The sequence below is a fragment of the Schistocerca gregaria genome, chromosome 4 (genome assembly GCF_023897955.1).
Source record: "Schistocerca gregaria isolate iqSchGreg1 chromosome 4, iqSchGreg1.2, whole genome shotgun sequence".
In the NCBI taxonomy this organism is placed as follows: domain Eukaryota; kingdom Metazoa; phylum Arthropoda; class Insecta; order Orthoptera; family Acrididae; genus Schistocerca; species Schistocerca gregaria.
This window is the reverse complement of record NC_064923.1, coordinates 125963776-125977292: the sequence shown is the minus strand read 5'-3', so window position 1 is coordinate 125977292 and position 13517 is coordinate 125963776. Positions and strand designations below refer to the sequence as shown.

The 13517-nt window shown below is 44.7% G+C and overlaps 1 protein-coding gene across 2 annotated transcripts in view; it reads right to left on the bottom strand.

Annotated features, from left to right (window-relative positions):
• Nucleotides 1-13517, bottom strand: part of LOC126266957 (uncharacterized) — a 1160365-nt gene that overhangs the window by 762402 nt on the left and 384446 nt on the right. For both annotated transcript variants that reach the window (XM_049971677.1, XM_049971676.1), the window contains exon 2: nt 5017-5064. The gene's annotated coding sequence lies outside the window, so the exon portion shown is untranslated. The remainder of the gene's footprint in view (nt 1-5016; nt 5065-13517) is intronic.

Below are 13517 nucleotides of genomic sequence, written 5' to 3'. Positions count from 1 at the left end.
TTTTAAGGGGAACTGTCTTATTGTCACTCTAGGGCTACCACGAAGCACATTACATTGCTCCTACTTAGCCATTTCCTGAAGAGTTTTGCGTAGCATCCTTTGCTACACTTTTTCGGGGGTATTATGTGACGTGTGCCGCCACTTCTCTCTCTCTCTCTCTCTTTTTTGGCAACATGACGAATATTTCCCTTCGCTGTGCATTATACACCTTTGGATTAATGCCGTGATTTTATTCCTTGACTGGTGCTCCACTTAATCCTTGTAACTGATGGGTAACGACTCTTTTGGCTAGGATCAATCTCAAATCAACATCGACACAAAGTAACCATCCCTCTCTCTCGACACAAAGTAACCATCCCTCTCTCTCACGCTCAAGAGCACCCCATATAGAGCGTGTTACGAAAACGTATGGCCAAGCTTTCAGGAAACTTTCCTCACACACAAAGAAAGAAAATATGATATGTGGACATGTCTCCGGAAACGCTTACTTTCCGTGTCAGAGCTCATTTTATTACTTCTCTTCAAATCACATTAATCATGGAATGGAAACACACAACAACAGAACGTACCAGCGTGACTTTAAACACTTTGTTACAGGAAATGTTCAAAATGTCCTCCGTTGGCGAGGATACATGCAGCCACCCTGCGTCGCATGGAATCCCTGTTGCGCTGATGCAGCCCTGGAGAATGGCGTATTGTATCACAGCCGTCCACAGTACGAGCACGAAGAGTCTCTACATTTGGTACCGGGGTTGCGTAGGCAAGAGGGATGAGGTCAGGAGAGCGTGGAGGCCATGGAATTGGTCCGCCTCTACCAATCCATCGGTCACCGAATCTGTTGTTGAGAAGCGTACGAACACTTCGACTGAAATGTGCAGGAGCTCCATCGCGCGTGATCCACATGTTGTGTCGTACTTGTAAACGCACATGTTCTAGCAGCACAGGTAGAGTATGTCGTATGAAATCACGATAACGTGCTCCACTGAGCGTAGGTGGAAGAACATGGGGCCCAATCAAGACATCACCAACGTTCACAGAAAATCTGTGTTGATGACGTGATTGCACAATTGCGTGCGGATTCTCGTCAGGGCCCAAATGTTGATTGTGAAAATTTACAATTTGATCACGTTGGAATGAAGCCTGATCCGTAAAGAGAACATTTGCACTGAAATGAGGATTGACACATTGTTGGATGAACCATGCGCAGAAGTGTACCCGTGGAGGCCAATCAGCTGCTGATAGTGCCTGCAAACGCTGTACATGGTGCGGAAACAATTGGTTCTCCCGTAGCAATCTCCATACAGTGACGTGGTCAACATTACCTTGTACAGCAGCAACTTCTCTGACGCTGACATTAGGGTTATCGTCAACTGCACGAAGAATTGCCTCGTCCATTGCAGGTGTCCTCATCGTTCTAGGTCTTTCCCAGTCGCGACTCATAGGCTGGAATGTTCCGTGCTCCCTAAGACGCCGATCAATTGCTTCGAACGTCTTCCTGTCGGGACACCTTCGTTCTGGAAATCTGTCTCGATACAAACGTACCGCGCCACGGATATTGCCCCGTGCTAATCCATACATCAAATGGGCATCTGCCAACTCCGCATTTGTAAACATTGCACTAACTGCAAAACCACGTTCGTGATGAACACTAAGCTGTTGATGCTACGTACTGATGTGCTTGATGCTAGTACTGTAGCGCAATGAGTCGCATGCCAACACAAGCACCAAAGTCAACATTGCCTTTCTTCAATTGGGCCAACTGGCGGTGAATCGGGGAAGTACAGTAGATACTGACGAAACTAAAAGGAGCTCTAACATGGAAATTAAGCGTTTCAGGACACATGTCCACATAACATCTTTTCTTTATTTGTGTGTGAGGAATGTTTCCTGAAAGTTTTGCCGTACCTTTTTGTAACACCCTGTATAATTCAGTGGCAACGGAATAATGGGATCTAACTGCTGTCTCTCTCCCACTTCGAAAACTAATAGGAGATCGTTATTTAAATTTCATCACTTATTAATTAATAATTTAAACACTGGAAAATATCAGCCGTCTGTCCAATTAACGATCTCTGCATTTTTCCAAACTAGGAAATTAAAATCCATAACTCTTTAGATGATCAGCTGCAAAAGGTTAGTGAGGTACTCGGAGTTTTAATGGAAATACACTACTGGAGGATGGAAATGAGGCTGTATTCAAGCTATCAACTGCATGGACCGAGCAGGAGTCGTCGTGGTAAGACACTGGACTTACACTGGTGTGGACGGTGGAGCGAGTCCCATACCACTCAGACCGCGGTTTTCCTAATTCGATTGAAGCAAATACCGGCATGGTTCCTCTGGAAAGGATGTGCCCGGTTTCCATTCTCATCTTTCCGCAATTAGAGGTTGTTCCCCGTCTCGAATGGCTTCATCGTCGACGGGATATAATTTGTCTTCTTTTTCTATGCCTTTGCCTTCATTCCGACTATGGCGTTTTGCATCATGACCGTTCTTGCCGTCTATCAGTGCTTCATTCACATGTGGTGTTTCTACATGTTACTTTGGGAAGTTTTTATGCCGAGCGAGATGGTGTAGTGGTTAGCTCAATAGACTTGTATTCGAGAGGACAACGGTTCGAATCCTTCTCCGGCCATCTTGATTGACGTTTTCAATGATTTTCCTAAATCTCTTAAGGCGAATTCAGGGATGATATCTTTGAAAAGGGCACTAATCACCGCGCTGTCGACGGGACGTTAAACTCTAATCCTTCCTTCCTTCCATCTTTCCTTCCTACCCTCCTCTCTTTCTCTTTTTCTTTCATCTGCAGTAGTCACGACTAATGTCGTGGAAGTGACTCGCGAGCTGCGTGAAAACTTTCCACAAACGAAAGGATGGCAGACATAGTGTTTAGTGTACCTGGGATTGTAAAACGGTTAAGATCCTTAGACGCTAGGAAGGCATCTGGCCCAGACGGTATCCCAGTAAGATTTTATATTGAGTATGCTACAAATATAGCTCCATTCTTATCCGTCATCTATCAGAGATCATTGGAACGCTGGAATGTTCCACGGAACTGGAAGAAAGCCCAGGTCATAGCAAGCTATAAAAAGGGTAGAAAATCGCATGCACATAATTACCGCCCGATTTCACTGACATCAATTTGTTGTAGAATCATGGAACATATTTTGTGTTCAGACATAATGAACTTTTCTAGACTCTGAGAAGCTCATCTAAAGAAACCAGCACGGTTTCAGGAAACAGCGGTCATGCGAGACACAGCTTGCCCTCTTTGTGCATGATATGCAATAGGCTCTACATACCGGCTCCCAGGTTGATGCCATATTTCTCGACTTTCGAAAGGCGTTCGACTGAGTTCCGCACTGCCGCTTGCTCGGAAAAGTGCGCGCTTACGGTCTATCCGATGACAAAAGCAGTTGGATAGAAGGTTTTCTAACAGAAAGGCAGCAGTATGTCCTGAACGGGGTGACTTCGACAGAAACAAGAGTAACTTCAGGTGTTCCCCAGGGGCAGTGTAATAGGTCCGGTGCTTTTTACGATTTACATAAACTATCTGGTTGATGGTATTGACAGCGGCATTAGACTGTTTGCTGATGGTGCTGTAGTCTACATGAATGTAGTATCACCCGAAAGTTGTGAACAAATCAATGAGGATTTGCAGAAAAAAAAAAAAATTTAAAAAAAATTTAAAAAAAGCGTGGTGTAAAGACTAGCAGTTCTCTCTGAATATTAGTAAGTGTAACGTACTACGTATAACAAGGCGAAAATCCGCATTAATGTATGAGTACAAAATAAATGATCAGTCTTTGGAAGCGGTAACATCCGTCAAGTATCTGGGTGTGACTATTCGAAACAATGTGAAATGGAATGAGCAGATTACACAAGTAACGGGTAAGGCGAACTCTAGATTGCGGTTTATTAGTAGAATCCTGAAGCGATGCAGTTCTTCGACAAAGGAAATGGCTTACAATACGTTAGTTCGTCCAGTCTTAAGAGTATTGTTCGTCTGTATGGGACCCTTACCAGTTGAGTCTGATTCAAGAGATTGAGAAAGTCCAAAGAAAATCGGCAAGATTCGTGACTGGTACTTTTAGCCATCGCGAGAGTGTTACAAATCTCATAGAAAGTTTGAAATGGGACACACTTGCAGATAGACGACGCGCTAAACAGAAGGGGCTGCTCACTAAATTCCGAAATCCACTCTTCACCGAGGATGTAGAGCATATATTATTACCACCAACTTTCAAATCGCGTAATGATCATTATTCAAAGGTAAGGGAAATAAGTGCTCGTACTGAGGCGTTCAGACAGTCGTTTTTCCCTCGAGCGATCCGCGAGTGGAACAGAGTGGCAGGGGGGGGGGGGGGGGGGGGATAGGGGAATATGACTTTGGCGCGAATTGTACCCTCCGCCACACACCGCTTGGTGGCTAGCGAACTATATATGTAGATGTGGATGTGGAAAAGGAGATAATCGAGTTGTTGGAGATATAGTGATGCAGAAAAAAAGAGATTGAGGGTGGATAAGTTTGCAAATATGGAGGTTATCTGCAGAACATATCGAAAACACTATGTGTAGGAGGTGACAGAATAATAAGACGCGTGAAAGACATCAAGGATGAATGCCAAGGTACTAGAAGCAGACGTAGAGAGCAAGCACTGAAAGGGAAAACAGTCTGCAATGTAACCAACAAATAAATAAAGAATCTGGGGGTAAGTGCTACTTCCAGACGAAGATACTGACGCAGGAGAGGAAGTCATACCGGACCACTCTAAACGAGTTAGAAGACTGCTGACACCTTCCTCCCCTCCGCCCCCTCTTCCTGCCCTACACCCCCTTCCCCCACAGATACACACACTCACAGACCCACACACATGCACGCGCACACACACACATACAAGTGTTCATTTAGAAACACACGTTTGAGTAACATGTGAAAAAAATGCCTCATTGAAATATGGTCACCGCGATTAGGACAGCACACGACATTCAGTGTAATATAGTAACTACACTTACCTGAGCGGAGTCTCACACAATCTGCTGGGCTACGACGCTGCGCACAACCTGAAACAAAAGTTTTGGATAAGTCAGCTGGAGGAACAACCAACAACACGACTGAATTTTAATTTTGTAAGCACTACACCTAATAGTGGAGTCAACGAAAGAGGGACAGTATCAATGGGGATAGTAGTTATAGTGGCTAAATTGTCGAAAATTGGGCTTGCTCTGGACTGGAGACTATCTGGATAGCTCTGAGCACTATGGGACTCAACATCTGAGGTCATCCGTCCCCTAGAACTTAGAACTACTTAAAGCTAACTAACCTGAGGACATCACACACATCCATGCCCGAGGCAGGATTCGAACCTGCGACCGCAGCGGTCACGAGGTTCCAGTCTTCAGTCCGTACGGCCACACCGGCTGACTATCTGGAGCCGTCGAGGGAAAGGAAATGGACTTGTAGCGATCTTTAAAGGTAGTAATAAAGAATATTTTTCCGGGAAATAGTAATTTTCGATAACCATTCCATTTTAAAACGTTTTAATTGCTATCCCCGGACTGGCTTCCCAGCATTCAAGGAATTACTACGGATCCAGTTTGGCTAATTAAGTGGAGACAGTTGGCGGTGTATAATTTCTAGTACACGAGGAGCGACTAAGTTATCTTTGTATTATAGGCCTAAGTGAAGCTGTAGACCCTCATCGAAACATTTTCATAGCTGCAGGAGTATAAAAACTAGATCTGAGACCTGTAACACAATATTTCCTTTTCCGGCTGTGCAGTAATTTTATTTCGCGTATTCAAGTCACATACGTCGCCCATTAACTAAGCAGAAGAAAGAGAGGACAAATTGCAAGGCAATCGGGTTCGAGTCCCGGTTCACCACAAATTTCCGTTGTCATCAATCCATTATACAGCTGATGGTTGTCGATATTCGCAACTGAGAGTACATTTCGTGTATTTCGTGACGGCTGTAATCGCCGCAGTGCCTGTTACTTCGGATACGCCTGCTCGTCTAGTGGAACATTGCATCGTAATTCGGAATAACAACGGCACTACAATACAGTAATAACTAGTCTGGTTTCTCACTCTCACATTTTATTGCGTTAACTTTATCATCCTTTCGTATCCACTACTAACTCAAACAGAATGATGTTGCACTATGCCAACCAACATGGACTCCGAGATCATGTATCTTTCGAAACCCAACTCGCGCTTTTCTCACAAGACATCCTGAAAGCCTAGGACTTGGACAATCAGGTGGATGTAGTATTTATGAATTTCGAAAGACGTGTCCACGGGAAATAGCTTGGGTCTCTTTCTGTACATGTTGTATGTTGATGATGATGATGAGGTCCCATACCCCGAGGAGCGTAAGGGGCGATGCGGGAGAACCGCACCGCTGTACTAGGCAAGGTATTAGCGGAGATGCTTTGCCATTGCCTTCCTACGACCGTAATGGGGATGAATGATGATGATGAAGACGACAAAACAACACACAGTCATCACGAGGCAGAGAAAATCCCTGACCCCGCGAGGAATCGGACCCGGGACCCCGTGCGCGGGAAGCGAGAACGCTACCGCAAGACCACGAGCTGCGGACGTATGTTGAAAATGACCCACACGGTATTAAATGTAATCTCATACTTTTTGCAGATGATGCACTTATGTATATATGAGGGCGTGCTTCCGAATTTTTTATGTGAAAACTCTTAAAGCTTTTTAATCGAAACAAACGTTATTAACACTCTACATATTCACTCTCCATGTCTACATGCTTTTAGCCTCTGCCGCTAGAGGTGTCCGAGTTGGGTAACATGGCGGTGTGTAACGTAAGTCTGTCGGTGCGTGAGAAACAGCGTGCTCAAATTGAGTTTCGGATTTGAAGAGTTCTTCCACACATGAACCACCCTCTCCTTCAGCGTGGGTGGCAGAACAGGCACGAGCGCTGCGACATCTGCAATAAGCCGACACCTTAGGTTCACTGTCGTCCATCATACGTTACACCATCTAAACTGGGCCACACCCGGTTTTCATCTGTTTCCAGAATTTAACGAACAGCTTCGAGGACTTCACTTTCACAATTATGAAGCGGTGCAAGCAGAGGTGAGGTTGTCGCTCCGTCGACACAGCCCAACATTCTAAAGAAACGGTATCAACAAACTGGTCTCTCGTTGCGAGGAATGTGTTCGTGACCAGGGCGATTATGTTGAAAAATAAATATGTAAATGTAAAGAATAAATGTGCATATATTAATAACGTTTGGTTAATTTAAAAAAAAACTTTAAGAGTGCTCACATAAAAAATTCGGGAGCATTACTTTTCAACACACCCTCGTATAATGGAATAATGTCCGGAAAACACTGCACAAATGTTCTGGATTTAAGAATCGAAAAGTACGGGAGAGTAACTTGCTTTAGATATTAAGAAATGTAAAACCGTGCGCTTCACAAAAGGAAAAGAGGTACCACGGTATGACTTAAATATTAATAAGTCGCACCTGGGATCAGTCAACTCATACCTGTAGGAATGCGAAACTGAATTCACACAAAGGCTCAGTCGTAGGTAAAGTAGATTGCAGACTTCGGTTCATTTTGTAGATTACTGGGAAAATGCAGTCAGTCCACAAAGGAGACTGCTTACAAAACATTCGTTTGACACATCCTAGAACGTGGCCGAAGTTTGGGACTCCTACGAAAGAAATTGGAATTATGTATTAATACCTTCAGCTGCTGACGGGCGTTGATATTATATCAACGGGGACAGGTGAATGTGTGCGCCCCCATCGGGACTCGAACCCGGGATCTCCTACTTACATGGCAGACGCTTTTTTTTTTTTGTAGTTGTGGACGACACGACACATGAGATCCGTTTAAGTTCATTTGTTGAGCCTTCCACTCGTTGTTTTTTTTTTTCGTTATAGGGGCCGGACACGCTGGGCTACCGCGCCGGCATCCAACTGAGCCTCAGAGGGCACAGAGGATAGCATAGTGCGATTGCAGGGACTATCTCGCATACTCCCCCTTTGACATCCTCATTCTCACCTTATATGTCCACACACTACATTCGTAGCGTCCCTATCCCACACACTCATTACTCGTCGAAGACATTCTTACCAAGCCCCCTAAGAATTCGGGAAATATATGTGCAACCGCACAGAAGAAGGAGGTCATGGCCGGTATTGCTGGAACTATATACCTAAATGGAAATGGCGTCTGTTCTTTCGGACATATAGGTATATCCTACGAAAGAGGACTCTTAGGGGACACTGAACGTATGCGAAGAAGGGCAAAACGAATGGTCACGGAGATTGTGAGAAACAATTGGAAGACGGCTGAAGACAAATGCAGACTATCCTGCAAAAACCCATTTATAATATTTTAAGAGATGAATCCAGGAGTATAGTACAACACCCTTCACATCGCTTCCGTAGAGATCGCTAAGCTCCAGCGACACTAATGCTAAGCGGTCATTCCTCGCGCGCTCGACACACGGATGTCATGCGAGGAAATGTTGTGTGCTTAAACGCAGTATTTCGACAATGTCAACACCACCTGTTCCCGTATCCCGCTCGATTCGGCCGTCTTGAGGATTGTCTTCCGCTGCTTCTATCGAGGCTGATGGCCCAGTAGTTCAGACAACCGACTCACTTTTGGATGAAGGTGGTTCAGAGCCTCAGGTTTTCATTCATATTTATTTTTTCATTTGCTTCCATATTTGTTTTTTCATTTGCTTCATTTTGTAGGATGTTCATTTCCTTAAGTGCACGGTTGATTTCCTTCCCAACCCGAGTGCAATACGAGTATGTATTTCATCCCTCATGCTATCGTCGTCGACAGGGCGTTACAAGCTGACCTTCCCTTCCTCCTTTCCTCCTCTGTTTCTATAAAGTCTTCCTTATTTTCATACTTACTAATCACAATTCTAATGCTACTACCCTTCAACACACCCATTTGTAAGAGGTCCATGACTAAACAATGTTCTGTAATACTCTATACATGCTTTGTAATTAGCCAATGAGTGCCAATAATTGTTCAAATCGGACGACTCACTAGTGTAGTTCTGAAAGATGACTAACATAAGACTTAATGTATCCTTCACCTTCTGACATAATTACCACCAAATACTGCGATATCCGTATGAGCTGTCCATCATCATGATCATGGAGCACTCTATTTGGTTTTTGAACTAACTCTACGTTGATGTAAGATTATCGATTCTACAAGAATGTGGTGTTGACATATCAAGCTGTCCACCACCTTGAACGACGGAGATGTTATTATGGACCTACTGTTTGGTGTACCTAATGTACTACCAAAACGATAACATACAATATTAATGCAACATTTCAGTGTATTGGCTACACTGATAAATACTTCAGGGAAGTGAACTTCAGATTGTCTCACTTGGTGTTGTGCTTCTATAGAAAGATATGGACTTCTGGTGCAGCCATGTGCAACCCACTGTGCTACAACCGTGATGCTATCCTTCCCATTCTTTTCCTAGTTCTTGTAAAAATGCTAAAGACTTTTATAGTGCGTATGCACTTCATTTCATTTGTTCATATGATCAGTTCTCGTAAAAATGCTAAAAACTTTTACAGTGCATGAGCACTTTATTTCATTTCTCAATGTGATCTGTTCTTCTAAAAATGCTAAAGACGTATACAGTGCGCGTGCACTCTACTTCATTTCTTAATACGTTCTGTACTCATTGCGTGTGCACTTTATGTCATTTCTTCTTAATATGTTCTGTACGGTACTTATATTATTTGTCAATAATATAATATATACTCTGTGACTATAGACTTAGTAAACTAAATAGGTTATAGAAAAAATTGTTGCTCATGGCAAGTCCAACTGACTCACCATCGGTGCCAAATTTTTATCCCCCGATGGAGGGTTATGTAAGAGCTCCATGACTAAGGAATTTATTGCTAGCGCACTCAAGCAGATGTAACTTCGATGGATTGCTCACGCGCTGCCTGCATAGAATCGCAGACCAGAGAGCAGTGTCGGCAGCAGCAGTGGTAGTAGCTTGCAGTCGGGCGGTTGGGCCAGGTAGCTCTTAGACAGCAGTTGTCTAGTTGTACAGCTCACAGAGAGCACTTGTGTCCTGTACGGAATTACCAAGGTCGGTCGTGGAGAACGATGGCGGTGCCTGAGCGATGTAGTGTAAGATAAAAGCAAAAAATATTATTATTTATTGCTGTGCGCGTATGTAATTTGCAACAACTCATTTTGTACTATCGTTATATCAAAATCACATGTAAATGACTTTCAATAATTTTTCAATAATAATCTTTCTTATAAAGATAACTTTTGACAGTCATTCATCTGAATTTAAAGTTTTTACTAATTTCTCCTATCCATAGTCATGCCAATTATCGTAAAGAAACATCAGTTTTTTTTTTAATACGTAACAAAATCTAGCGGCCAGCATTGCACTGGGCTGTGCCAGAAAAATTTCTCATAGGAGCAGATATATATGCGTTTTCCGGCGACACAATGGGGGAAGAATTTTCAGTTTATTCAGAATGACTTCTCAGTGCCGTGACGCAGCATTGATGACGTCCAGATTTACCAGTTTAGATTCACAGTCAGTTAACTATTGAAAGTTTATATATGAGCCACATTTTTATTGCGAGGTTAGTCACCATTTTTATTTCGAAGTTACGGAAATATTATGTTGGGAGGTTACAAACTGTTTGCATCATCCGTAATTAAGGTTCTGTATTAAGAAAAACGCTCGATCTTTTATTTTTTGCATTCCGCTTTTAGTCACCCTTACTTTCGGTCTCAAGCGCTGCATCAGCGTAGTCTACAACTGATGTTTGTTCGGCCTTCTACCTTTCATTCCTCTTGCTTCTTGGAAATACACATTTCAAGACAACTGTAATAAGTTATGCGTCACATTCTTCTCAACACGAATTTGTCATTTTATCTTCACTCCTACGACTCTCACGAAATCATTTCGGGATACCGGTTTATGTCTATTACTCCTTACACTGCTATGAGTAGGTCCCTAGCGTCCTTACTATTTTTATGTTTTAAGAACCTCTCTCTCCCTCCCTCCCTCCCCCCCCCCCCCTCTCTCTCTCTTTCTCTCTCTCTCTCTCTCTCTCTCTCTCTCTCTCTCTCTCTCTCACACACACACACACACACACACACACACACACTATACACACACACACACACACACACACACACACACACACACACACACATACACACTCTTTCTCTCTTAAGACGGTCCTAGGTGATTCGACTGCTGTTCGGTTAAGTCTATTTTATGAAAATGTGAAGGGACTGTCATTCGGCTACGTGTTCTATAATGATCTCCACAGTGTCGTGCTAGTAAATACGTAGCTGCTACCTCCCTCGCTCTTGTCTGCTAGCTTGTAATATCTGAAAGCTCCTTACTGCGCATAATCCATAAAGGTTATGCGGCAATTCGCAAAACACCTCGTAAGCCTTAACGATTAAGGTGCCATATACCTCTCCATTTACGAGTAATCCAACCCCAAGCAGACTGTTTCTATACTGGACTGATACGCCTTACATAGTTTGTAGCAGTCTATCTCTAAGAAAGACTGACTGAGATCACTGATACAATTCGCAATCACACTTCAGTCACAGTAAAAGTAAATATATAAAAGTGAGACACGTAGACAGATTAAATACACTCCTGGAAATTGAAATAAGAACACCGTGAATTCATTGTCCCAGGAAGGGGAAACTTTATTGACACATTCCTGGGGTCAGATATATCACATGATCACAATGACAGAACCACAGGCACATAGACACAGGCAACAGAGCATGCACAATGTCTGCACTAGTACAGTGTATATCCACCTTTCGCAGCAATGAAGGATGCTATTCTCCCATGAAGACGATCGTAGAGATGCTGGATGTGGTCCTGTGGAACGGCTTGCCATGCCATTTCCACCTGGCGCCTCAGTTGGACCAGTATTCGTGCTGGACGTGCAGACCGCGTGAGACGACGCTTCATCCAGTCCCAAACATGCTCAATGGGGGACAGATCCGGAGATCTTGCTGGCCAGGGTAGTTGACTTACACCTTCTAGAGCACGTTGGGTGGCATGGGATACATGCGGACGTGCATTGTCCTGTTGGAACAGCAAGTTCCCTTGCCGGTCTAGGAATGGTAGAACGATGGGTTCGATGACGGTTTGGATGTACCGTGCACTATTCAGTGTCCCCTCGACGATCACCAGAGGTGTACGGCCAGTGTAGCAGATCGCTCCCCACACCATGATGCCGGGTGTTGGCCCTGTGTGCCTCGGTCGTATGCAGTCCTGATTGTGGCGCTCACCTGCACGGCGCCAAACACGCATACGACCATCATTGGCACCAAGGCAGAAGCGACTCTCATCGCTGAAGACGACACGTCTCCATTCGTCCCTCCATTCACGCCTGTCGCGACACCACTGGAGGCGGGCTGCACGATGTTGGGGCGTGAGCGGAAGACGGCCTAACGGTGTGCGGGACCGTAGCCCAGCTTCATGGAGACGGTTGCGAATGGTCCTCGCCGATACCCCAGGAGCAACAGTGTCCCTAATTTGCTGGCAAGTGGCGGTGCGGTCCCCTACGGCACTGCGTAGGATCCTACGGTCTTGTCGTGCATCCGTGCGTCGCTGCGGTCCGGTCCCCGGTCGACGGGCACGTGCACCTTCCGCCGACCACTGGCGACAACATCGATGTACTGTGGAGACCTCACGCCCCACGTGTTGAGCAATTCGGCGGTACGTCCACTCGGCCACCCGCATGCCCACTATACGCCCTCGCTCAAAGTCCGTTAACTGCACATATGGTTCACGTCCACGCTGTCGCGGCATGCTACCAGTGTTAAAGACTGCGATGGAGCTCCGTATGCCACGGCAAACTGGCTGACACTGACGGCGGCGGTGCACAAATGCTGCGCAGCTAGCGCCATTAGACGGCCAACACCGCGGTTCCTGGTGTGTCCGCTGCGCCGTGCGTGTGATCATTGCTTGTACAGCCCTCTCGCAGTGTCCAGAGCAAGTATGGTGGGTCTGACACACCGGTGTCAATGTGTTCTTTTTTCCATTTCCAGGAGTGTATAAAGCAGTGCAGTCAACAAACACCTCCCTGAATGAAATAAAGTTAATATTTACACTAAGGAATGAGTGATGACCTGGCTTGAAATGACGTAGGTGGAAACAGTTCCGACTTCAAGTTATCATTAACTGGTTATAAATACGTCTAATCGTCTCATACTTCTCGACCGCTGTCTTCAGTAACGTGAGTTTACAGTATCAATAGAGCAAAACTGTTCAATCTTTACTCCCAGACCGATGACCTCAGCAGTTTGGTCCCATAGAAACTTACTTACTTTATTCCCAGTATCTTCAAAATACCGTTAGTTAAATTGTGACTCTGTATTACCACGAATTAAAAAAGTAATCCGCCGGCCGGAGTGGCCGAGCGGTTCTAGGCGCTTCAGTCTGGAACCGCGCGACCGCTACGGTCG